A 24,853-nucleotide genomic window follows, 5' to 3' on the forward strand; every position below is an offset into this window, starting at 1 on the left:
TCTCCCAACTGTATGTGAGAGAAAAGCAGAGACGCTCACTGAGTAAGGTCGGGTTGTAGCTTTGCAAATCACAAGGACATTTCTACGCTCAAAATGGGACAGGAGCACCCCAAATGGGACTCAAACCCACAATCCCTGTTTTAGGAGGCCAGTGTCTTAGCCATTAGGCCACTGGGGCACACTGGGTAGGGTCAATCACGCTGATGAGAGCCAGTTTTTTTTTCCTTTGCTTTTTCAAAGGGATCCCCAAAATTAGGGAAGTTAGGCAGCAGAAGGTTTACTGTGACCTGAGAAGGACCGGCATCCAATCACGGTGGTACACACACACACGCTCTCACTCATCTGAGCTACACGGCTACCAAGATGATCTCAGGTGCGCCGAGCTGGTACGGAACATATTGAACTGATCGACGACGAATTGTCTCTCAGACAGGCTTTTCACCTCTGAGCTCCCTGACTGACAGTGATCAGCTAGGTAGTGAAACAGTCAGCTGCTTCTAAGCCTTAAACAGCTGCATCTCGGCGCTTCCACGGAGAGATGATTTGAAAGCCGAACATCGCCCATTGGGAACACCTTTCTATCACTAGTTTAAGAGACTCTTAAGGTCTTGCAGAGGTGCCTGTCTAATAGCATGTGCTTTGCAAGCTATAGGTGTTTAGGCTGAGGCAGAATGCCTGTTAACAAAATGTTTTTCTAAAGGGGCCTCGCACTCTTTTCCAAGCAATGGTCACCATCCCCACCGAGTGTCACAATGTAGTCATGTCCTAGGACATCACCTGTTAGTCTCCATTTGTCTGCCACCAACACTTTAGGTTACAGAGTCACAACCGCACCCCGGAGACCAGAGGAGCCATTGGCGTTCTGGCGGCGCAGATTGGGCTGAAGATGGGACGCTTGAATCTCGCTGTTGGAGGCCGTCTGAAACTGACCCAAGCCTTTCCCTTGAATTAAATGTAAATAAGAAATGAACCCCAGAAGCACATGGAATCAATCACGTGTTTCCTTTGAGCCGTTTCAGAGACTGCTCCAGAGTTTACCTTGCACAGATGCGCAAAGATTAATGATGGGGGTGCACGCTTCCAGGCGTCTTACAACTGTAGGGACTGTTTAGAGACAATTCGTAGATTGTTCTCATTTCCCTCTATTCCCCGTGTTGCAGTGGTAGGATGACGTAAATTCCTGCTTCGACACGTAACGGCATTATAATCAAGTGCAGGAGCTGAGGGCTTTAGTTTTGTTTCGTTTTCCATGGCGTTCGTAAGCGCGCAAATCAAAGGCAATTCCTGCGTCTAACACGAATGTAAATGCTTTTGAAAGTGCAGTGTGGTGCAGCTTGTAAAATCCTTTTCCACATTTGTGGTTTGTTGATGTTTTTTCTGTCTGCCAAAGTTGCATTTTGACATCCGGACTGGGGGACTTTATCATTTGAACGTGAAGCCAGCCTTAAACCCTCTGAGGCGTGTCTGTCTGCCGGCACGAATCTTGTGAAAGGTATTTTTTTTAACGGAGAGCAACTTTAAAAAGGTTTCCGCAGCCAAATCGCAGTCCGTGTTTGATTATAGGAGGAATGCGGCGGCGGCGAGCTCGCATTTGTCGTGCTCGAGTGGTTAAGGCGATGGGCTCGAAATGCATTGGGGAGTCCCCGCGCAGGTTCGAAACCTGCCGACTCCGGCGTCTGCCGCACGTCGCCTTGTGCCTGCGCGGCAGAGGCGAAGTACCGCTTTTCCTTTCCTGGTACTATAACAACGCGAAATCGCTTGGACCCGCTGCCATGGAAATCAATTCTTCAGATAACCACACATTTTGCGTTCGCACCTCTGGTGCTCTACTTATGCCTTTGAAAACCTAATGAATAAAGCTGAAAGAACCGACACGATATGTAGGTGCTGGTAAAGCACGCAGTAAAAAACTGTTAACAGCAAGGGTTTCAGTGGGTTAACTGAGGAGAAGGCGTGATCGCTAATTGTTGACTTTTTATTTGGTGTTAGAAACACTCTTACTGTGCATGACGTGCAACAAATGTAGCCACAGAAATTGCATCACGCTTTCATGTATGCTATTGCAGACACCAACGTTGCCTAGATAGAAAACCGAAATAGCCGTGGGTTTGCTTGCTGGTCTGAAGGATCTCTCTTCGAATCTCTATCATTTGTCATTGGAAGTAAAAGGCGCTGCAATCTCATACGTTCAGAATCAAACCCGCAGCTGTTGTTCGACTTTATTTCTTGACTAATTACAACTGAGTGTCGCATGAGCAGTTACGTAAACTTGTCTGGTATATTTGAACACAAATGCCGTTCTTCAATTAAAACTAACAGTACATTGTCAGGGACATTCAGTTCTATACAAACAAGAGACAGACAAGAGAATATTTCTACCTTTCATGTGGACTACGTGTTGACTTACTGATCGGAATAATTGAAAAGTTCGGGTTCATAGCCGATGCAGTGCGTGCTAATTAGAACAACAGCAACGCTGAGCTCTCAGCACCGTACTGAGCCCAGGTGTTTTTCTAAAGCTGTCAGGTGCAGTTCATTTACATGAAGGAAATCTCTTACTGGGTACGATTACAATACAGTAAGTAGCACAGGCTACTTAGGGAGTAGCCTGATGCGTTTAAAAACGACCCGAGCCAGGCAGAAGTCGAACTTACAATCTCCTGATCCATAGTCAAACGTGTTATCCATTGCACCACTGACCCTGGTGCAACACTGCAGGACTGCAACCCGGTGAGCTCAGCACTGCAACTAGTAAAATACCCCCGGTCCATTCTTTTCCAAAAGTGAGAAACACCTGTTTTCTACATTTTGTCTGTTTTAAAACCATATCTCTTTAAACCAAACCAAGAGTTTGTCTTTTGCTCTGATATTCTGATTCATTTCGATTTCAAAGAAAAAAAAACTACCTTCCAAAGCATCATAAAATTGTCCCTTCTTCCAGACTCTACTTCTCTCTTGTAGTAGTACAGCAGACCTTTCCAGGTGAGCAGATCACAGAGTCCGAAATGAGCTTCCTCCATCAAGCAAAGTACCTGAACATGACTCTGTCATCATAAAAGCGCCCCTGTAATAAAGAAATTCAATCTGAAATCAAGAGGGCAGTTGCCTACTGAACAAGAAGTCATCAATTTTAACCTAGCAACACATTAAAGGCTGCATCTATACAAGTACGATTCTAGAAATGCTCACCAGATTACGTTTTAAGAAGGAACTGCGCTTCAGGTTCTGCCGAGATCTTAACTCGGATGGCAGGATTCAGAGTCCGGAGTGCGGACTGATTGCGCACGGAGGGTCCATATACTGTGGATCCCTCAGTGATCTTCCGCGTGTTCAAACAGCCAGCGTGTGACTCCCCTGTCCCCGTGACCTCATTGTTCTGCTCTCTCCTCTGTGCAGCCGAGCCCGATTCACGGTAAAGTGAAAAAAAATATGCCCTCAACGTGAGATTTACTCTGGAGCGAGGATAGATGTTACCTTTTTATCATTGAACAGGATGTATGTGATGTGGCGACTAGGTTCAATTTTGTATCCTCTTTAAAAGATTAAGGACTGGGGTGAGCGTGATTTACCACCCTTTCAGCTAAGAACCCGACGTGCGCACCGTTTAAGCTGCATAGACTCGGTCGTTTAACTCTTCTCCATTAGCAGGGTTAAGGTTAAAGAAAAAAAACATTGCTGACTTCTTTTTTTTTTGCCAGCTGCTAGCGCTGATTAGCAAGGTTTGTATTTCATGTTTTGCAAGTTGCATCCATTTTAAGAAAAACAAGTTGTGTTAAAGACAGGAAATGAATACTTGCATTTAATTAAGTCTAGCCGTAGGCAGTTATCCACTGGGATTCAGACCCAGGGCTTCCTGCTTACTAGACAGGCTCTTTAACCAACTAAGCCACAGCACCCCGGGAGTGCTGTCCTTTTGCAGCCACTTGGACACACCACTCAGACACATCTGCATTCGGTGTGTGCTCCGCCTGCTCGCTGAGCAAGTTGCCACCTTTACATACAATAGCAACATCGACACCAAGAGAAAGGATGACAAATGGCTTTTATCTGGAACTTTTCATGTCCAAGGAGCTCAATGTGCTTTCTGTGTACAACAGGGCCACTGAACTCCACGCTGGCCACTGAACCACAGCAGTGGCTTGCTGGCTTGACATCTCCCAAGGAAAATGTTGAAATCGCATGTGAGACAGGAAAATGACCCCCGAGTACGAGGGAAAAAAAAGAAAAAGATCATCTGGAGCACGCCAACCCAGTTGGGACAGCCCAGTTTTGTTGATGAGGTGGCCGAGTGGTTAAGGCAATGGATTGCTAATCCATTGTGCTTTGTACGCATGGGTTCAAATCCCAGCCTCGTCTGTTTCCATTCTGTTTTTGATCCCTATTGCTCAATGCACAGTGAAAGCATTGCATACATGTGTCTGACAATGAGAAATGGGCCCCTGAGACAGTCATTTGCCTGTTTCACAAATGATCGTATTTTACTAGAGATTCTGTTTGGGATTCAGATGTGCATTCGGACAGCAATCCCTTTCAAGAAATGATACGTTCTGGATGAGGTCAAAGGTGCATCATTTGGACACTTTGTGGGCTTGAAATACAAAGAAAATCATGTTCTATGGTACAAGATAAATACAAAACTTAAGCTTTTATTATAATTAGATTTGTTTATAAAGCATAAGCAATCATTTATTACATTAATATATGTAAAAATAACATTTTAGCATCATACGTTTAGTATATTTAGTCCCTAATGCTGAAAGAAATGATCATAGAACATGACTTCTAACCTTACCTGCGGTGTTTTTGATCCCTATTGCTCAATGCACAGTGAAAGCATTGCATACATGTGTCTGACAATGAGAAATGGGCCCCTGAGACAGTCATTTGCCTGTTTCACAAATGATCGTATTTTACTAGAGATTCTGTTTGGGATTCAGATGTGCATTCGGACAGCAATCCCTTTCAAGAAATGATACGTTCTGGATGAGGTCAAAGGTGCTGGAACACTGTATTTAGGATGTGTTTGCAGTTATTCTGTGTTTCTAGCTTCAACCCAGTGATATATATATATATGCTCACTGATTTTTTGGTACATGCCCAGGGCAATAATCATTATGAGGATTTATTTCCATATGTGCTAGAGGTAGTGTTGTGAAATTCTTCAACACACTGGATCGCAGGTTTAAACCTGCACTCTTACTCCTTAAATACCAACAAATGCAGATATGTAGCAATCATATTGTAGCTGACACTCATTTGCCTGTTTCACAAATGATCATATTTTACTAGAGATTCTGTTTGGGATACGGATGTGCATTCTGACAACAATCTCTTTCAAAAAATGATTTTACCTTATCGCAGCTTTGCCCCTCTTGCCTCTTTGGAAAATATCTCCATCTTGTGGTCGTTGTTGGTAATGTCTAGACAATATCTCCATCTTGTGGTCGTTGTTGGTAATGTCTAGACAATATCTCCATCATGTGGTCGTTGTTGGTAATGTCTTCTTAAGCCCTTTTTTTATTTCAATTCTTTATTAGTTGATTCTAGAATCTCTACAATAGAGCTGAAAATATCAGTTTTGTAGCAGACAATATGACATTAGTTATAGTCCAATTAAGACTTTATTACCCTGTTTGTAACACAACAAATTAAAATTGATTAAAACTAAGTTTGGAACACCAGGGAACATAAAAAATGATTTTTAGGAAAACCATGACGTTCTCTGTGTCCGATGCCTGCAAGGGGAGAAAGCTAGAATCCTTTGCTTTTTCAAAATTTGAAAATAAACATCATATAACAACAGCTTTCATTCCTAGGAGTGAAAAATAACCATTTTTGAAGACATATTAGTTTCTAAAACACTACAATAAAGTTAAAAACATCTGTTTTATATTACTTTTAGTATTTTTAGTGAAATTAGTCATTTATTGCACTATTTTTAATATAATCTCTAATTAAAAGTGAATAGAATTAAGTTTGGAGCAACAAGGAACACAAAAAAAAAAGATTTTAAGGAAAAAAATGATGTCTTCTGTGCCAGGTGCCTGAAAGGGGAGAAAGCTAGAATCCTACCCAGGCTCCTGGAGCTCTGTCCTGGCTAAAGGAGGGTGAATCCATCCCATTCAAAGCTCCATGAAAAAATGATTTTATTAAATTTGAAAAAAAAAACTTTATAGAACAACATCTCTTGGTCCACAGAGTGCAAAAATCCAACTTTGAAGAAAATCCATTGACTGATCCCCGAATCCTGAAGTTTCTTCGCATGATATCGGGCTTGCAACCACTTTCTGGAAAATGATGAAAAATGCCAAAAATGAAAAAAAAGTTATCAATTCTAGAGCCTAAGAGGAAAATAAGACAAATGTATATCTCCAAATAATTTTATGTGCTTCAGAAGAGCCCAGGAAAGTTTTTTGCATACATGAAACCACGCCCGTTTGCACGTAAGCAGACATGGTTGCACACACGACTGCATGAAAGCACGCGTGCATGTGAAATCATCCTGTTAAGCATTTGAAAAGCCGCACCACGGCGCACTTGAAATAGCTCTTACATTAGTGGTCGACACAGGAATCGCCTTTTTATTTACGCTCTTACCAACGCGATGGAAACTAAAACAAAGCAAAGCAGAGCAAAACAAAACGAACAAACGCAAAACCCTCACGTCCCGCACTTGCATATAACGCCGTTACGTGCCCAAGCGGTATTGTACGTCATCCTAGCACTGCACCCCGGGGCCTACGGTATATGGGAATGAGTACACGCCACAAGTCGTGCTTTTGTCGTGGTCGAGTGGTTAAGGCGATGGGCTCGAAATGCGTTGGGGCTTCCCCGCGCAGGTTCGAAACCTGTCGACTCCGGCGTCTCCCGCACGTCGCCTTGTGCCTGCACGGCAGAGGCGAAGTGCCGCTTCTCCTTTCCTGGTACTATAACAACGCGAAATCGCTTGGACCCGCTGCCATGGAAAGCAAGTCTTCAGATAACCACACGCCACGAATCGTCTGAAATCACTCCCTACAGCTGTAAGGCGCCTTGAAGCGTGCACCCCCAACATTCTTCTTTGCGCATCTGTGAAAGGTAAACTCTTGAGCAAACTCTGAACCAGCTCTAAGGAAACTAATCCGATTAGACGTTACTTTGACTCATCCTTTAACAGTTTTCAGTCTCTGTCTTTAAACACCTTGGTCAGTCACATTCAAGCCACAAGTACTCTTCTCAGATGTTGCACAAACAAATCCTAATGTCTTGAAAGCATTGCAGCATGTTTGTGTCCCACTTCCCGTGGCTGCAGGACGACTGACACGAACGGACAAACTCAATCTGTGGCGTTTAGCGTGACATAGTCTTGCAGGCATCGTGCTGTCTTACTGCAATACTATACCACTTGAGGACACAGTCCATCTGGCCATGAAACTCATTTGAACGTCTAGCTACAGCAACTAACAATAACATGATTTATTCAGGATGTGTGGAATCAGCACGTCCCGGAGACAGCTTCTGAAATCGTGAGCATTCTCTGGTGGTGTCCTGGAGGGATCCCCCGGGCATGTGTTGGTGGTATAGTGGTGAGCATAGCTACCTTCCAAGCAGTTGACCCGGGTTCGATTCCCGGCCAACGCAGTGGCAAGTGTATTCAAATGCTGTCACAAGCCTTGGATTGTGACTAGCAAAGCAAAGCCTTTTGAAAGAGCTAAAGCACTGCAAAACGGAATTGAAGGAGAATCTTACAGGGGATTCTGAGCGGTGTCTAAATAAATAAATTCACAGCGTCCGCGGATGGCATTTTGCAGCTGGAAGTAGATGTCGACGCTTTTTGCACACAGCACCAAAAAAGCGTCTTTTTTGAAGGTACAGGCATTGAGCATTGGTGGTTCATTGTTAGAACTCTCGCCTGCCACGCAGGAGGCTTGGTTTCGATTCTTGGCCAATGCAGTGGCTTTTGCAGCGAACGGCTCCATCACTTGCATCCCAACTTTTGCAACTCGCAACTGAAAACCCACTGAAGCTAAGCAGGTGTGAGCCAGGTCAGTACCTGGATGAGGGTGAGCTACAGGGAAAAACAAAGCTTCCAGCTGGAAGTGGTGTTAATGGGGCCAGCGGGGAGGCGCTCACCCTGAGGTCTGTGCGGGTCCCAATCTCCCAATATAGTGACGGAGAAGCTGTGTTGTAAAAGGGCGCTGTCTTTTGGATGAGATGTAAAACCGAGGTCATAGTGCTCTGTGGTCATTAAAAATGACCACCAAAACCTTTGACAAAGGCTCTTGGTAATTGATGGTCTTCAATAATGTTTCTCCTTCAGGTACATTTAAAATCAGCTGAATAATGCTGTGAAACCATGAAACTGCATGAGAAAGCCCGTACACTGAATTACACGGCTTTCTATTCAAAGGAGGACAAAAGAAATTCCCTGAGTTCGATTTTTTGCAGCACAGAGAGGGGCACTCTCATGAGGCCGGTTAGCTCAGTTGGTTAGAGCGTGGTGCTAATAACGCCAAGGTCGAGGGTTCGAGCCCCGTACGGGCCATGTCCTCTTCTCCTCTCTTACCAAAGCTGTTAGGTTCCTTTCCGTGGTGAGATGGGTTGTCCTGCAACGCTGCCACACAGTGCCGACAGACAAGAGTGTTGCGGGAGAAGAGAAAAGTGTTTGAAGATTTAAGAGTGTCTTAGGTGGAGCCAAAATCAAGTGTCACAAATGCAAGTGGGAAGATTTCCAATGTTTAATATGGTCAAAATAAGCGGAAGTTACCAGCTGGTCCGGCACAGTCTGCCATGCTTTTGTCATATACTGTAAAGTGGTGTCGAACTGGAGCCTCACCATTTGCATATGTGAGGCTCCAGTTATACATCGATTGTCACATTAAATGACAAAAATGAAGAGAGGTAAAGCAGCTGGAGAGGTTTTCTTACAACTTTTGAGCTGACACAGTTTTGGAAAATGTTTCCTTCACGCTGCACTGTACAATATAGGCAGCCAAGAGTCTCCAAAACAAAACAGAATTGACAGATAGGAGAAAATTCCCACTCGTCCTGAAGTTCCCAAAATCCAGCACTGAGCGTAAACAAAGTGTCTTAGTAGTGTGGGAATGTTAAACCTAACCCTAGCTGGAGTTTGAGCAATCCAGCACTGAGAGTAAAAAGATGAGTCAAAGTAACGTCTAATCAGATTAGTTTCCTTAGAGCTGGTTCAGAGTTTGCTCAAGAGTTTACCTTTCACAGATGCGCAAAGAAGAATGTTGGGGGTGCAGGCTTCAAGGCGCCTTACAGCTGTAGGGAGTGATTCGAGACAATTCGTGGCGTGTGCTCGTTCCCATATACCTTACGCCCCGGGGTGCAGTGCTAGGATGACGTACAATACCGCTTGGGCACGTAACGGCGTTATATGCAAGTGCGGGACGTGAAGGTTTTCGTTTGTTTGTTTTGTTTTGCTCTGCTTTGCTTTGTTTTGCTTTCCATCGCGTTGGTAAGAGCGTAAATAAAAAGGCGATTCCTGCGTCTACCACTAATGTAAGAGCTATTTCAAGTGCGGCGTGGTGCGGCTTTTCAAATGCTCAACAGGATGACTTCGCATGCATGCGTGCTTTCATGCAGTCGTTTGTGCAACCATGTCTGCTTACGTGCAAACGGGCGTGGTTTCATGTATGCATGTATGGGCTCTTCTGAAGCACATAAAATTATTTGGAGATATACATTTGTCTTGTTTTCCTCTTAGGCTCTAGAATTGATAACTTCTTTTTCATTTTTGGCATTTTTCATCGTTTTCCAGAAAGTGGTTGCAAGCCCGATATCATGCGAAGAAACTTCAGGATTCGGGGATCAGTCAATGGATTTTCTTCAAAGTTGGATTGTTGCTCTCTGTGGACCAAGAGATGTTGTTCTATAATGTTTTTTTTTCAAATTTAAAAATATCATTTTTTCATGGAGCTTTGAAGGGGATGGATTCACCCTCCTTTAGCCAGGACAGAGCTCCAGGAGCCTGGGTAGGATTCTAGCTTTCTCCCCTTGCAGGCACCTGGCACAGAAGACATCATTTTTTTCCTTAAAATCTTTTTTTTTGTGTTCCTTGTTGTTCCAAACTTAATTTTAATCACTTTTAATTAGAGATTTTATTAAAAATAGTGCAAAAAATGACAAATTTCACACAAAATAATGTAATATAAAACGGATGTTTTTAACTTTATTGTAGTGTTTTAGAAACTAATATGTCTTCAAAAATGGTTGTTTTTCACTCCTAGGAATGAAAGCTGTTGTTAAATGATGTTTATTTTCAAATTTTGAAAAAATCAAAGGATTCTAGCTTTCTCCCCTTGCAGGCATCGGACACAGAGAACCTCATGGTTTTCCTAAAAATCATTTGTTATGTTCCCTGGTGTTCCAAACTTAGTTTTAATCAATTTTAATTTGTTATTATGTTAAAAACAGGGTAATAAGTTTCTTATTGGACTATAAATAATGTCATATTGTCTGCTATAAAACTGATGTTTTCAACTCCATTGTAGAGATTCTAGAATCAACTAATAGAGAATTAAAATAAAAAAGGGCATAAGAAGACATTACCAACAACGACCACAAGATGGAGATGTTGTCTAGACATTACCAACAACGACCACAAGATGGAGATATTGTCCAAAGAGCCAAGAAGGGCAAAGCCGCGATAAGGAGATTGCGGTCAGAATGCACATCCGGATCCCAAACAGAATCTCTAGTAAAATATGATCATTTGTGAAACAGGCAAATGAGTGTCTGCTACAATATGATTGCTACATATCTGCATTTGTTGGTTTTTAAGGAGTAAGAGTGCAGGCGGTTTAAACCTGCGATCCAGTGTGTTGAAGTATTTCACAACACTACCCCTAGCACATCTGGAAATAATTCCTCATAATGATTATTGCCCTGGGCATGTACCAAAAAATCAGTGAGCATATACATATATCGCTGTGTTGAAGCTAGAGACACAGAATAAGTGCAAACACATCCTAAATACAGTGTTCCTGCACCTTGACCTCATCCAGAATGTATCGTTTTTTGAAAGCGATTGCTGTCAGAATGCACAACTGAATCCCAAACAGAATCTCTAGTCAAATATGATCATTTGTGAAACAGGCAAATGAGTCTCTCAGGTGCCCATTGCTCATTTTCAGACACATTTATGCAATACTTTCACCATGCGTTGAGCAATAGGGATTAAAGATACCAGAGGTAAGGTTTAAAAGTGATTCTGAGGTGCAACACATCAGCGAAACAGCTAGGCATCTGAAATGCGGGGTTTGAGAGCCCTTCAGGGAACACCGTACCCTAAAGGTACCAGAAGTCCACTAGTATAAGCATTAAGTCACTGTCAGCCCTGTTGCAATGTGATTGCTACATATCTTCATTTCTTTGGTTTTTAAGGAGTAAGAGTGCAGGGGGTCTAAATCTGCGATCCAGTGTGTTGAAGTATTTCACAACACTACCTGTAGCCCGTCTGGAAATAAATCCTCATTCTGATTATTGACCTGGGCATGTACCAATAAATCACTGAGCATATATATATATCACTGTGTTGAAGCTAGAGACCTGTATGTAATATGATGCTAAAATGTCATTTTCACATATATTAATGTATTAAATGATTGCTTATGCTTTATAAACAAATCTAATTAAAATAAAATCTTAAGTTTTGTATTTATCTTGTACCATAGAACATGATTTTCTTTGTATTTCAAGCCCACAAAGTGTCCAAATGACACACTACATGATAAAAGGAAGATTATCACATGCATATCTGTATAATCTTCCTCATGAATATGCATTGCTTTCATTACCTTTTAATTTTTAAAATGAACTCAAGTTGTGTATAATGTAATAATTTAAGTAGAATAGATTCAAATAATATAATGATCCAGTGTGTTGCACTACTTCACTGCTTCACTGCTCTATGCCGTCTGGAAATAAATCCTCAGACTGCTTACTGCCCTGGGCTTGTACCAATAAATTACAGGAGCACATCTATATATCACTGCGTTGAAGCAGGAGACACACAATCACTGCAAACACATCCTAAATACAGTGTTCCAGCACCTTTGACCTCATCCAGAACGTATCATTTCTTGAAAGGGTTTGCTGTCCGAATGCACATCTGAATCCCAAACAGAATCTCTAGTAAAATACGATCATTTGTGAAACAGGCAAATGACTGTCTCAGGGGCCCATTCCTCATTCGCGCCTCTTTGCTTGCGCCGGAACACACCGACTGGAGGCGGACAACATAGTCGGCAGGATTCGAACCTGTGCAGGGAGACCCCAATGGATTTCTAGTCCATCGCCTTAACCACTCGGCCACGACTACAGCAAGCCCTGTCCCCACTGCGTTCTTGCTACAATCTTACCTGGATCGCGAGGCGCCGGCGGAAGCCTATTTCAAAGTTGTTCTCCGTTTCAAAAAACATTTCCAAAATACAAGCCTTGCAGACAGACACGCCTCAGAGGACTTAAGGGTGGCTTCATGTCGGAATGATAAAGTCTCCCCGTCCGGACATGAAAATGCCACTTTGTTACACACAAAATAAGAATCAACAACAGAGAAATGCCCACAACAGCTATACACAGAAAACATGCAGGACACTGCTCATGATGTTTCCCTAGCCGAAACAGTGCGTTTTTCCAAGCCATTTGACAGAGCCCGCCCACTGAAAACTGCAGCAGATCGTGTAAAGACGTTCAACTTTGTAACTACTGCACGCACAGGAAGCAGAATAAATTCGTCTTTTCAAACTGTCAAAGGTTTGCTTTGCGAATGCTGCAGGACATCGCACAATCTCTTTTGAACGGGGACAAACCATTTCTTATGGGGCGCATTAAGTACAGACGTTTAAAAAGCTCCACTCATGCCGACGATGCAGCATGAAGAAGCGCAACCTAACGTTTGACAGACAAAAGCCGGGCGCCGCTACGAACAATATGAAATCAAACTGACAGCACACGGCGTTTCGCGCTGACTCAAAAGTGATCTCGACAGACGCTGTTCTCTGCATAACGCTGAAAGAGCTAAAGAGCGTTTCTGTTGAGACGTAACAAGCTCGTTTCTTTCTACCATGATGTTACCATGACAAAATCTGTCTTTAAACACCTTCCTCATTCTCTGACGAGACTGTCAAAAATTGCTTTCGCCGATTGCATTGCAAACCAGCGGAAGCGGGGTATTGGGAAAAGTTTTCAACTAGCAATAATCGCGCCTCGGCTAAACCTCACAGGCTACGATACTGCCACTGCGCAAAGCTGACGGTTGCCAGGCAACCGTGGGGATCCTATGGAGATCGTTATCAATCGTCTCATGGCATGTCGTTGCTGAAATGCTTCATATTTCTGTTTTCTCTCTTTGACCAGCCCAGCTGCGCCCCACCTGAAGGCAGGGAAGCACAAAAATTGCATGGAATTCATGCTCCTCTCCACGGAAATCTTTAGTAAAAGGCGAAAGATTTGTAGAGTGTGTGGCTGCACAGCTTCAGGAGCCCAGGCCGCCTTCAAAGCCTCTGACCTGCCGGTCGTGGTTGGCAATGCACCTGGCCTTACAAATGAGCCAGTGGGGCCCGTTCAGCTCCGGGCTCATCGCCTGCGGCTCTCGGCTTGCGGGCGTGCCCAATCCGTGCGATAACTCGGAAAACACCCGGCCACAGTGTGCAGGAAACGACGCACTCTGGGAAGCCGCTATGCAAAGCTAGGTCCCAAGATCCCCTGCGGCCGGACACTTCCCGCCCCCCAAAGAAAAGAGCGCCAATCAGACGGCCGGAGACCGAGGACTCGCAGAGCAGACGGCCACAATCGCCATAATAAGAGCCTAACCCTAACCCTAACCCTCGGAAATCTGTGGCGTTTAGCGTGACATAGTCTTGCAGGCATCGTGCTGTCTAACTGCAATACTATACCGCTGGAGGAAACAGTCCATCTGGCCATGAAACTCATTTGAACGTCTAGCTACAGCAACTAACTATATCATGATTTATTCAGGATGTGCGGAATTAGCACGTCCCGGAGACAGCTTCCGAAATCGTGAGCATTCTCTGGTGGTAGGGGCGTTCAAGATGGCGCTCAGGGGTGGGAGGTAAAGTTTAGTGGTTGAGGAGTTTTTTTTGAGTTTTTCATGACCTGAATGTTAATTTTTGCTTTTTTTGACTACTGAAAAATAAGGACTTAACAGTAGTTGTTTAAACTTCAGTTATAACTGAAAGAAAAAAAAACGATTTTTTTTAGATTTAAGAATTTCGATATGAGTAACACTGAGAAAAGAAAAGAGAGTGCTGGGTCTTCGAAGGAGAAATCTAAGATACCTCAATCGTATATGTTTAGCACTACAAGAAAATTGATGGCAACTAAAGGGAAAAGTGAAGCAGCTGGAGGGGACGTGGAAAGAGTGCTGGAGATGCGCTCGTACGCGAGCGCTCGCAGCCCAAGTGAGACTCAGAGGAAGAGCCGGAGTCCCTGCCCAGCACACCTGTGAAAACCCCGGCAGCCAAGAGAGGAAGGGGCGACCTGACGCTGGAGGAGCTCCAGACCAACATCTTCAACATGATGGCACAGAGCATGGGTGAGCTGAAGGAAATGATTCGATCTAATACAGTCGCAATCGAAAGTCATAAAAAGTCCATGGACTGTGTGTTTAAAGAGGTTGAAGACTTAAAGAGTGAAGTAAAAGTTCTTAAACAAGTAAATACCGAACAAGAAAAGCATATTAAAGAACTTGAATTGAAAGTGAACGATGTAGATAGAAACCGTCGATGATGGAATTTAAAATTATTTGGAGTTAAAGAGGAACGTGATAAGGACCTTGTTGCAACAGTGAAGGGTATCTGTAAAAGGACCCTGCCGGACCAGGAGGACGTAATATCGGCCATTGACTTTGTTCACAGGCTCGGGAGAGCGAACATGTCTGAGCGAACTGAGTAAGTGCGCCCCAGATCGATTATAATACAGTTCACCAAGAGGACGGCGAGGGACATGCTGTGGCGAGCGGCGAGGGGGAATGAGTATTTGAATGGGAACAAACTGAGGTTTGCAGAGGACCTGTCTGCCGCAGACAGGAGCACCAGGAACCAGCTGTGGCCCCAGGTTGAAGCTGCCAGAAGAGAGGGGAGGAGAGCCTACTTTGTGGGAGCGAGGGCCTTTGTGGACGGGAAGGAGATTTGCTCCCAGTGACTGCTCAGTTAATGATTATGTTTGGTTTTATTTGTTATACCAGTATATACTAGTGTTTCTTTAGTGTTAGTTTGGAATGGTGTAGTTAAGTGTTAAGGACTGTTATAGTTCTGGTTCTTTGAAAAACTCAATAGTTTAGACAGTCTTAGAGTTAGTTATTTGCTTTTGTGTATGTCTTTCTCATGAATGCCAGAGGTACTCGAAATGTTGTTAAAAGAAAAACTGTGTGCTGAGTTTTATTTTTTACAGGAAACGCATGCATGTTGAAACTAAAGTTTATAAATAATTGAGAAATATTAAAGCAAGGAAAATATGATGCGTGTAAAATATACAATTTGATCACATAATTACTTAAATACCTCTGGTAGTTAAATGCTTTTTTCTGCTGTGTTTTTTTTCTCTTGTACATGACTCTGATCCTCTTGTTGTATTTGTATTTGTAAATTCTGTTTAATAAAAAATTTTTTAAAAAAAGCATTCTCTGGTGGTGTCCTGCAGGCTTCCTGCGGGCGTGCATTGGTGGTATAGTGGTGAGCATAGCTGCCTTCCAAGCAGTTGACCCAGGTTCGATTCCTGGCCAATACAGTGGTGAATGTTTTCAAATGCTGTCATGAGCCTTGGATTGTGACTAGCAAAGCGAAGCCTTTTGAAAGAGCTAAAGCACTGCAAAACGGAATTGAGGGAGAATCTTACAGGGGATTCTGAGCGGTGTCTGCCTACACGCAGTCTGATACGGGTGCTGAAAGCTTGAGCTACTCTCAATGTCATGCTGCCTTTTCCCGGAGTAAATCTGTTACATTGAAAGAATGCTTCTCGCAGGTTCAAAAAGGGACCCTTTGTTAATTGTAGAAATCAATGATTTCGAATGAATTCTGTATGCGTTAAAAGACAGCTATACACAGAAAACATGCAGGACACTTCTCATGATGTTTACCGAGCCGAAACACAGTGCGTTTTTTCAAGCCATTTGACAAAGCCCGCCCACTGAAAACTGCAGCAGATCGTGTAAAGACGTTCAACTTTGTAACTACTGCACGCACAGTAAGCAGAATAAATTCCTCTTTTCAAACTGTCAAAGGTTTGCTTTGCGAACGCCGCAGGACATCGCACAATCTCTTTTGAACAGGGACAAACGATTTCTTATGGGGCGCAGTAAGTACTGTTACTGTCACTGCACGATACCGACGTTGGCCTACTATACCATGTTCAGCCACCGCTAGAAAATGTACGGCTCTAGCACCAGAGCAAACAACAGGAGGGCCGACGTCGAACAGGCACACGTGTCAGACATGGAGAGCGATGAGAATGGGATTCGAACCCATGCGTGCAGAGCACAATGGCTTAGCAGTCCATCACCTCAACCACTCAGCCACCTTGTCGGCGAAACTGGGCTGTCCGGACATGGGTTGGCGCGCTCCAGATGATCTTTTTCTTTTTTTTCCCCTCGTACTCGAGGGTCATTTTCCTGTTCCACATGCGATTTCAACATTTTCCTTGGGAGATGTCAAGCCAGCAAGCCACTGCTGTGGTTCAGTGGCCAGTGTGGAGTTCAGTGGCCCTGTTGTACACAGAAAGCACATTGAGCTCCTTGGACGTGAAAAGTTCCAGATAAAAGCCATTTGTCATCCTTTCTCTTGGTGTCGATGTTGCTATTGTATGTAAAGGTGGCAACTTGCTCAGCGAGCAGGCGGAGCACACACCGAATGCAGATGTGTCTGAGTGGTGTGTCCAAGTGGCTGCAAAAGGACAACCCTCCCGGGGCGCCGTGGCTTAGTTGGTTAAAGCGCTTGTCTCTTAAACAGGAGATCCTGAGTCCGAATCCCAGTGGTGCCTTCTTTGTTCTGTCTTCTCGAACAGAACTGGTCCTTACAGACAACCGCCTACGGCTAGACTTAATTAAATGCAAGTATTCATTTCCTGTCTTTAACGCGACTTGTTTTTCTTAAAATGGATGGAACTTGCAAAACATGAAATACAAACATTGCTAATCAGCGCTAGCGGCTGGCAAAAAAAAAGAAGTCAGCAATGATTTTTTTCTTTAACCTTAACCCTGCTAATGGAGAAGAGTTAAACGACCGAGTCTATGCAGCTTAAACGGTGCTCATGTCGGGTTCTTAGCTGAAAGGGTGGTAAATCACGCTCACCCCAGTCCTTAATCTTTTAAAGAGGATACAAAATTGAACCTAGTCGCCACATCACATACATCCTGTTCAACGATAAAAAGGTGACATCTATCCTCGATCCAGAGTAAATCCCACGTTGAGGGCATCTTTTTTTTTCACTTTACCGTGAATCGGGCTCGGCTGCACAGAGGAGAGAGCAGAGCAATGAGGTCACGGGGACAGGGGAGTCACACGCTGGCGGTTTAAACACGCGGAAGAAAACTGAGGGATCCACAGTATGTGGACCCTCCGTGCGCCATCAGTCCACACTCCGGACTCTGAATCCTGCCATCCGAGTTAAGATCTCGGCGGAACCTGAGGCGCAGTTCCTTCTTAAAACGTAATCTGGTGAGCATTTCTAGAATCGTACTTGTATAGATGCAGCCTTTAATGTGTTGCTAGGTTAAAATTGATGACTTCTTGAACTTCAGTAGGCAACTGCCCTCTTGATTTCGGATTTAATTTCTTTATTACAGGGGCGCTTTTATGAAGACAGAGTCATGTTCAGGTACTTTGCTTGATGGAGGAAGCATATTTCGGACTCTGTGATCTGCTCACCTGGAAAGGTCTGCTGTACTACTACAAGAGAGAAGTAGAGTCTGGAAGAATGGACAATTTTATGATGCTTTGGAAGATTATGTTTTTTTTTTCTTTGAAATCGAAATGAATCAGAATATCAGTGCAAAAGACAAACTCTTGGTTTGGTTTAAAGAGATATGGTTTTAAAACAGACAAGATGTAGAAAACAGGTGTTTCTCACTTTTGGAAAAGAATGGACCGGGGGTAATATTTTACTAGTTGCAGTGCTGATCTCACTGGGTTACAGTCCTGCAGTGTCACATGAGGGCCAGTGGCGCAATGGATAACGCGTCTGACTACGGATCAGGAGATTGCAGGTTCGACTCCTGCCTGGCTCAGGTCGTTTTTAAACGCATCGGGCTACTCCCTAAGTAGTCTGTGCTACTTACTGCATTGCAATCGTACCCAGTAAGAGATTTCCTTCATGTAAATGAACTGCACCTGACAGCTTTAGAAAAACACCTGGGCTCAGTACGGTGCTGAGAGCTCAGCGTTGCTGTTCTAATTAGCACGCACTGCATCGGCTATGAGCCCGAACCTTTCAATTATTCCGATCAGTAAGTCAACACGTAGTCCACATGAACGGTAGAAATATTCTCTTGTCTGTCTCTTGTTTGTATAGAACTGAATGTCCCTGACAATGTACTGTTAGTTTTAATTGAAGAACGGCATTTGTGTTCAAATATACCAGACAAGTTTACGTAACTGCTCATGCGACACTCAGTTGTAATTAGTCAAGAAATAAAGTCGAACAACAGCTGCGGGTTTGATTCTGAACGTATGAGATTGCAGCGCCTTTTACTTTCATTGACAAATGATAGAGATTCGAAGAGAGATCCTTCAGACCAGCAAGCAAACCCACGGCTATTTCGGTTTTCTATCTAGGCAACGTTGGTGTCTGCAATAGCATACATGAAAGCGTGATGCAATTTCTGTGGCTACATTTGTTGCACGTCATGCACAGTAAGAGTGTTTCTTACACCAAATAAAAAGTCAACAATTAGCGATCACGCCTTCTCCTCAGTTAACCCACTGAAACCCTTGCTGTTAACAGTTCTTTACTGCGTGCTTTACCAGCACCTACATATCGTGTCGGTTCTTTCAGCTTTATTCATTAGGTTTTCAAAGGCATAAGTAGAGCACCAGAGGTTCGAACGCAAAATGCGTGGTTATCTGAAGAATTGATTTCCACGGCAGCGGGTCCAAACGATTTCGCGTTGTTATAGTACCAGGAAAGGAGAAGCGGCACTTCGCCTCTGCCGCGCAGGCACAAGGCGACGTGCGGCAGACGCCGGAGTCGGCAGGTTTCGACTCTGCGCGGGGAAGCCCCAACGCATTTCGAGCCCATCACCTTAACCACTCGAGCACGACAAATGCGAGCTCAACGCCGCCGCATTCCTCCTATAATCAAACACGGACTGCGAGGTGGCTGCGGAAACCTTTTTAAAGTTGGTCTTCGTTAAAAAAAATACCTTTCACAAGATTCGTGCCGTCAGACAGACACGCCTCAGAGGGTTTAAGGCTGGCTTCACGTTCAAATGGTAAAGTCCCCCAGTCCGGATGTCAAAATGCAACTTTGGCAGACAGAAAAAACATCAACAAACCAAAAATGTGGACAAGGATTTTACAAGCTGCACCACACTGCACTTTCAAAAGCATTTACATTCGTGTTAGACGCAGGAATTGCCTTTGATTTGCGCGCTTACGAACGCCATGGAAAACGAAACAAAACTAAAGCCCTCAGCTCCTGCACTTGATTATAATGCCGTTACGTGTCGAAGCAGGAATTTACGTCATCCTACCACTGCAACACGGGGAATAGAGGGAAATGAGCACAAGCTACGAATTGTCTCTAATCAGTCCCTACAGTTGTAAGGCGCCTGGAAGCGTGCACCCCCATCATTAATCTTTGCGCATTTGTGCAAGGTAAACTGTTTAAGCTGTTTAAGGCTTAGAAGCAGCTGACTGTTTCACTACCTAGCTGATTACTGTCAGTCAGGGAGCTCAGAGGTGAAAAGCCTGTCTGAGAGACAATTCGCCGTCGATCAGTTCAATATGTTCCGTACCAGCTCGGCGCACCTGAGATCATCTTGGTAGCCGTGTAGCTCAGATGAGTGAGAGCGTGTGTGTGTACCACCGTGATTGGATGCCGGTCCTTCTCAGGTCACAGTAAACCTTCTGCTGCCTAACTTCCCTAATTTTGGGGATCCCTTTGAAAAAGCAAAGGAAAACTAAACTGGCTCTTCATCAGCGTGATCGACCCAATCCAGTGTGCCCCAGTGGCCTAATGGATAAGGCACTGGCCTTCTAAGCCAGGGATTGTGGGTTTGAGTCCCATCTGGGATGCTCCTGTCCCATTTTGAGCATACAAATGTCCTTGTGATTTGCAAAGCTGCAACCCCACCTTACTCAGTGAGCATCTCTGCTTTTCTCTCACATACAGTTGGGAGAAAAACTTTTGTAAACAGCCCTTCAGAATGATGTGGATTTCTGCATGAATGGCTCCTAACATGTGATCTTATCTTTATCTAAGTCATAATAATTAATAAAGAGAGTCTGATTTCACAAACAACACACGCCCAACATTTGACATTGCTGTTTCTTTATTGACCAAATGGTTTAAACAATCAAGGTCATTGATGGAAAAAGTACGTGAACCCTTATATTAAGGAGCTAGTGGAACCTCCTTTATGACAAAGACCTCAACCCCCACTTTCTGTAGCGGCTTGTCAGACCTGAGCAGCGGTTAGGAGGTATTTTGGCCTATTCCTCTATGCAAAACTGTTTCAGTTCATGTATATTTTTGGGATGTCTTGCGCTGAATGGCCTGCTTCAGATCACGCCACAGCACTTCAATGGGATTGGGGTCAGGACTCTTACTTGGCCATCCCAACATACGGAATTTCTTCTGTTTCAGCCACTCTGTTGTTGATGTACTCCTTTGTTTTTGTCATGCTGCATGACCCAGCGTCTTTTGAGTTATAGATCACAGGCAGACACCCTGACATTCTGCTGTAGAATTTCCTGATACATCTCGGAATTCATCGGTCCCTCGATGATTGCAAGCCGTACAGCCTCCGCCATGCTTCCCAGGTGGGATGAGGTTTTGGAGTTGGTATGCGGTGCTTTGTTATCTCCAAACATAACGCTGTGCACATTTACCAACAAGTTCAACTTTTGTCACGTCTGTCCACAGAACATTGTTCCAGGAGTTGTGGAACATCCATGTGGTCTTTAGCAAACTTGAGAGGGGCAGTGGTGTTTTTTTTTGGGGGGAGAGCAGTGGTTTCCTCCGTGGTGACCTCGCATGATCACCACTCCTGTTCAGATTTCTTCTTATGGTGGACTCATGAACACAGACGTAAGACAAAGTAAACCACCTGTTTGCTAGATCCCATCCCCACTCAGCTAGTCAAAGATTCCCTCGAAGGACTGGCAGGACCTATAATTAGTATGATGAATGCATCGCTTGCGTCAGGCGTCGTACATGATCAATTTAAGGTAGTGGTTCTTAGACCGTTCCTTAAGAAGTCAAATTTGGATCCACAAGTTCTTAACAACTACAGGCCTGTCTCAAAGGTCCCATTTCAATCTAAAAGTCTTGAAAGAATAGTTGTTGCCCAACATCAAATGGATTCAAATAATATACTTGAGAAATTTCAGTCTGGTTTCTGAAACTGCATTAACAAGAGTCGTAAATTATATTCTCTTAGCTACTGATGCGGGGAATGCAACAGTGCTAGGAATGCAAACTTTAGGTTGCGCTTCTTCATGCTGCATCATTGGCATGAGTGGAGCTTTTTAAACGTCTGTACTTACTGCGCCCCATAAGAAATCGTTTGTCCCTGTTCAAAAGAGATTGTGCGATGTCCTGCAGCGTTCGCAAAGCAAACCTTTGACAGTTTGAATAGAGGAATTTATTCTGCTTCCTGTGCGTGCAGTAGTTACAAACTTGAACGTCTTTACACGATCTCCTGCAGTTTTCAGTGGGCAGGCTTGGTCAGATGGCTTGGAAAAACGCACTGTTTCGGCTAGGGAAACATCATGAGCAGTGTCCTGCATGTTTTCTGTGTATAGCTGTCTTTTAACGCATTCAGAATTCATTCGAAATCATTGATTTTTCCAATTAACAAGGATCCCTTAAATGATGAGTCAAAGTAACATCTAATCGGATTAGTTTCCTTAGAGCTGGTTCAGAGTTTGCTCAAGAGTTTACCTTTCACAGATGAGCAAAGAAGGATGTTGGGGGTGCACGCTTCTAGGCACCTTACAGCTGTAGGGAGTGATTCGAGACGATTCGTGGCGTGTGCTCGTTCCCATATACCATACGCACCGGCGTGCAGTGCTAGGATGACGTACAATACCGCTTGGGCACGTAACGGCGTTATATGCAAGTGCGGGACGTGAGGGTTTTCGTTTGTTCGTTTTGTTTTGCTCTGCTTTGCTTTGTTTTGCTTTCCATCGCGTTGGTAAGAGCGTAAATAAAAAGGCGATTCCTGCGTCTACCACTAATGTAAGAGCTATTTCAAGTGCGACGTGGTGCGGCTTTTCAAATGCTTGTGGGCATTTCTCTGTTGTTGATTCTTTTTTTGTGTGTAACAAAGTGGCATTTTCATGTCCGGACGGGGAGACTTTATCATTCCGACATGAAGCCACCCTTAAGTCCTCTGAGGCGTGTCTGTCTGCAAGGCTTGTATTTTGGAAATGTTTTTTTGAAACGGAGAACGACTTTGAAATAGGCTTCCGCCGGCGCCTCGCGATCCATGTAAGATTGTAGCAAGAACGCAGCGGCAGCGGGGCTTGCTGTAGTCGTGGCCGAGTGGTTAAGGCGATGGACTAGAAATCCATTGGGGTCTCCCCGTGCAGGTTCGAATCCTGCCGATTACGTTGTTCGCCTCCAGTCGGTGTGTTCCGGCGCAAGCAAAGAAGCGCGCCTCTTTGCTGTTCCTGGTGGTCTTAAAACGCCCAATCGCTTGTACCCGCTGCCTTGGAAATAAATTCTTCAGCATCCGCGAATGGCATTTTGCAGCTGGAAGCATATGTCGACGCTTTTTGCACAGAGCACCAAAAAAGCGTCTTTTTTGAAGGCCCAGGCACTGAGCATTGGTGGTTCAGTGGTAGAATTCTTGCCTGCCACGCGGGAGGCTTGGGTTTGATTCCCGGCCAATGCAGTGGCTTTTGCAGCGAGCGGCTCCATCACTTGCATCCCCTTGCAACTCGCAACTGAAAACCCACTGAAGCTAAGCAGGTGTGAGCCAGGTCAGTACCCGCATGAGGGTAAGCTACAGGGAAAAACAAAGCTTCCAGCTGGAAGCGGTGTTAATGGTGCCGGCGGGGGGGCGCTCACCCTGAGGTCTGTGCGGGTCCCAATGTCCCAGCATAGTGACGGAGACGCTGTGTTGTAAAAGGGCGCTGTCTTTCGGATGAGATGTAAAACCGAGGTCATAGTGCTCTGTGGTCATTAAAAATGACCACCAAAACCTTTGACAAAAGCTCTTGGTAATTGATGGTCTTCAATAATGCTTCTCCTTTAGGTACATTTTAAATCAGCTGAAAAATGCTGTGAAATAGGGGGACACTTCAGGCCAGTGTAGGATTTGGGTTACAAGAACCATGAAACTGCACGAGAAAGCCCGTACACTGAATTACACGGCTTTCTATTCAAAGGAGGGCAAAAGAAATTCCCTGAGTTCGATTTTTTGCAGCACAGAGAGGACCACCGTCGTGAGGTCGGTTAGCTCAGTTGGTTAGAGCGTGGTGCTAATATGGCCAAGGTCACGGGTTTGATCCCCGTACGGGCCAGGTTCTTTTCTCCTCTCTTACCAAAGCTGTTAGGTTCCTTTCCGTGGTGAGATGGGTTGTCATGCAACGCTGCCACATAGTGCCGACAGACAAGAGTGTTGCGGGAGAAGAGAAAAGTGTTTGAAGATTTAAGAGTGTCTTAGGTGGATTCAAAATCAAGTGTCACAAATGCAAGTGGTTGGATTTCCAATGTTTAATATGGTAAAAATATGCAGAAGTTATCTGCCGGTCATGGCACAGTCTGCCATGCTTTTGTCAGATACTGTAAAGTGGTGTCGAACTGGAGCCTCACCATTTGCATATGTGAGGCTCCAGTTATACATCGAGTGTCACATTAAATGACAAAAATGAAGAGAGTTAAAGCAGCTGGAGAGGTTTTCTTACAACTTTTGAGCTGACACAGTTTTGGAAAATGTTTCCTTCACGCTGCACTGTACAACATAGGCAGCCAAGAGTCTCCAAAACAAAACAGAATTGACAGATAGGAGAAAATTCCCACTCGTCCTGAAGTTCCCAAAATCCAGCACTGAGCGTAAACAAAGTGTCTAAGTAGCGTGGGAATGCTAACCCTAACCCTAGCTGGAGTTTGAGCAATCCAGCACTGAGCGTAAAAAGATGAGTCAAAGTAACGTCTAATCGGATTCGTTTCCTTAGAGCTGGTTCAGAGTTTGCTCAAGAGTTTACCCAGTGGGCATTGATTCGTCGAATATACGTATATTCACGGCGAAAATACGGCAATACGTATATATACGTCGCCTCGACGTATAATCAACGTGGAATTGCAACCGTAAAATCGACGACATTAATAAACGCATATATAACGTCGAAAAAACATCTAACACAGTGCCTGAGGCTTTTTACTGTATGTATCGTGTGTGCCGCAACTAGGAGTATACGGCACTCTGCACAGTGTACGAAGTAAATTATTTCCGCAGTAATTAATTTACACGTGTATAATAAATATAGTAAATATAATAAATTAATTACTGCGAAAATAATTTTCTTCGTAAATCCTGCAATCCAGATGATTGGGGTATTGGTGCATGGCTACAGTCTGTGCTAGGAACATGGAGAGGGTCTCTGGTTCAATACATATTTGTGGGTCTGGTATTATTCGTTATGATCATATCGTTAATATCCTG

General features: G+C 44.1%; 8 non-coding genes and 1 pseudogene across 8 annotated transcripts; 7 read left to right on the forward strand and 2 right to left on the reverse strand.

The window, feature by feature from the left end:
* The first annotated feature begins 7,548 nt into the window (after positions 1-7,548).
* trnag-ucc (transfer RNA glycine (anticodon UCC)) lies at positions 7,549-7,620 on the forward strand. Its single transcript has one exon. It is a non-coding gene; the product is annotated as a tRNA-Gly (tRNA).
* Positions 7,621-8,450: 830 nt separating this feature from the next.
* On the forward strand, positions 8,451-8,524 carry trnai-aau (transfer RNA isoleucine (anticodon AAU)). The gene has a single exon. It is a non-coding gene; the product is annotated as a tRNA-Ile (tRNA).
* Positions 8,525-13,114: 4,590 nt separating this feature from the next.
* LOC148630999 (U4 spliceosomal RNA) lies at positions 13,115-13,256 on the reverse strand. Its single transcript, XR_015934916.1, has one exon. It is a non-coding gene; the product is annotated as a U4 spliceosomal RNA (small nuclear RNA).
* A 115-nt stretch (positions 13,257-13,371) lies between these two features.
* LOC148631000 (U5 spliceosomal RNA) lies at positions 13,372-13,477 on the reverse strand (annotated as a pseudogene).
* A 2,204-nt stretch (positions 13,478-15,681) lies between these two features.
* On the forward strand, positions 15,682-15,753 carry trnag-ucc (transfer RNA glycine (anticodon UCC)). The gene has a single exon. It is a non-coding gene; the product is annotated as a tRNA-Gly (tRNA).
* A 1,174-nt stretch (positions 15,754-16,927) lies between these two features.
* trnak-cuu (transfer RNA lysine (anticodon CUU)) lies at positions 16,928-17,001 on the forward strand. The gene has a single exon. It is a non-coding gene; the product is annotated as a tRNA-Lys (tRNA).
* A 1,173-nt stretch (positions 17,002-18,174) lies between these two features.
* On the forward strand, positions 18,175-18,247 carry trnar-acg (transfer RNA arginine (anticodon ACG)). The gene has a single exon. It is a non-coding gene; the product is annotated as a tRNA-Arg (tRNA).
* Positions 18,248-20,182: 1,935 nt separating this feature from the next.
* On the forward strand, positions 20,183-20,255 carry trnar-ucu (transfer RNA arginine (anticodon UCU)). Its single transcript has one exon. It is a non-coding gene; the product is annotated as a tRNA-Arg (tRNA).
* Positions 20,256-22,714: 2,459 nt separating this feature from the next.
* Positions 22,715-22,796, forward strand: trnas-aga (transfer RNA serine (anticodon AGA)). Its single transcript has one exon. It is a non-coding gene; the product is annotated as a tRNA-Ser (tRNA).
* Positions 22,797-24,853: the final 2,057 nt, after the last annotated feature.

The sequence above is a fragment of the Lepisosteus platostomus genome, unplaced genomic scaffold (genome assembly GCF_059453375.1).
Source record: "Lepisosteus platostomus isolate fLepPlt1 unplaced genomic scaffold, fLepPlt1.hap1 Scaffold_84_H1, whole genome shotgun sequence".
Taxonomy (NCBI): Eukaryota; Metazoa; Chordata; class Actinopteri; order Semionotiformes; family Lepisosteidae; genus Lepisosteus; species Lepisosteus platostomus.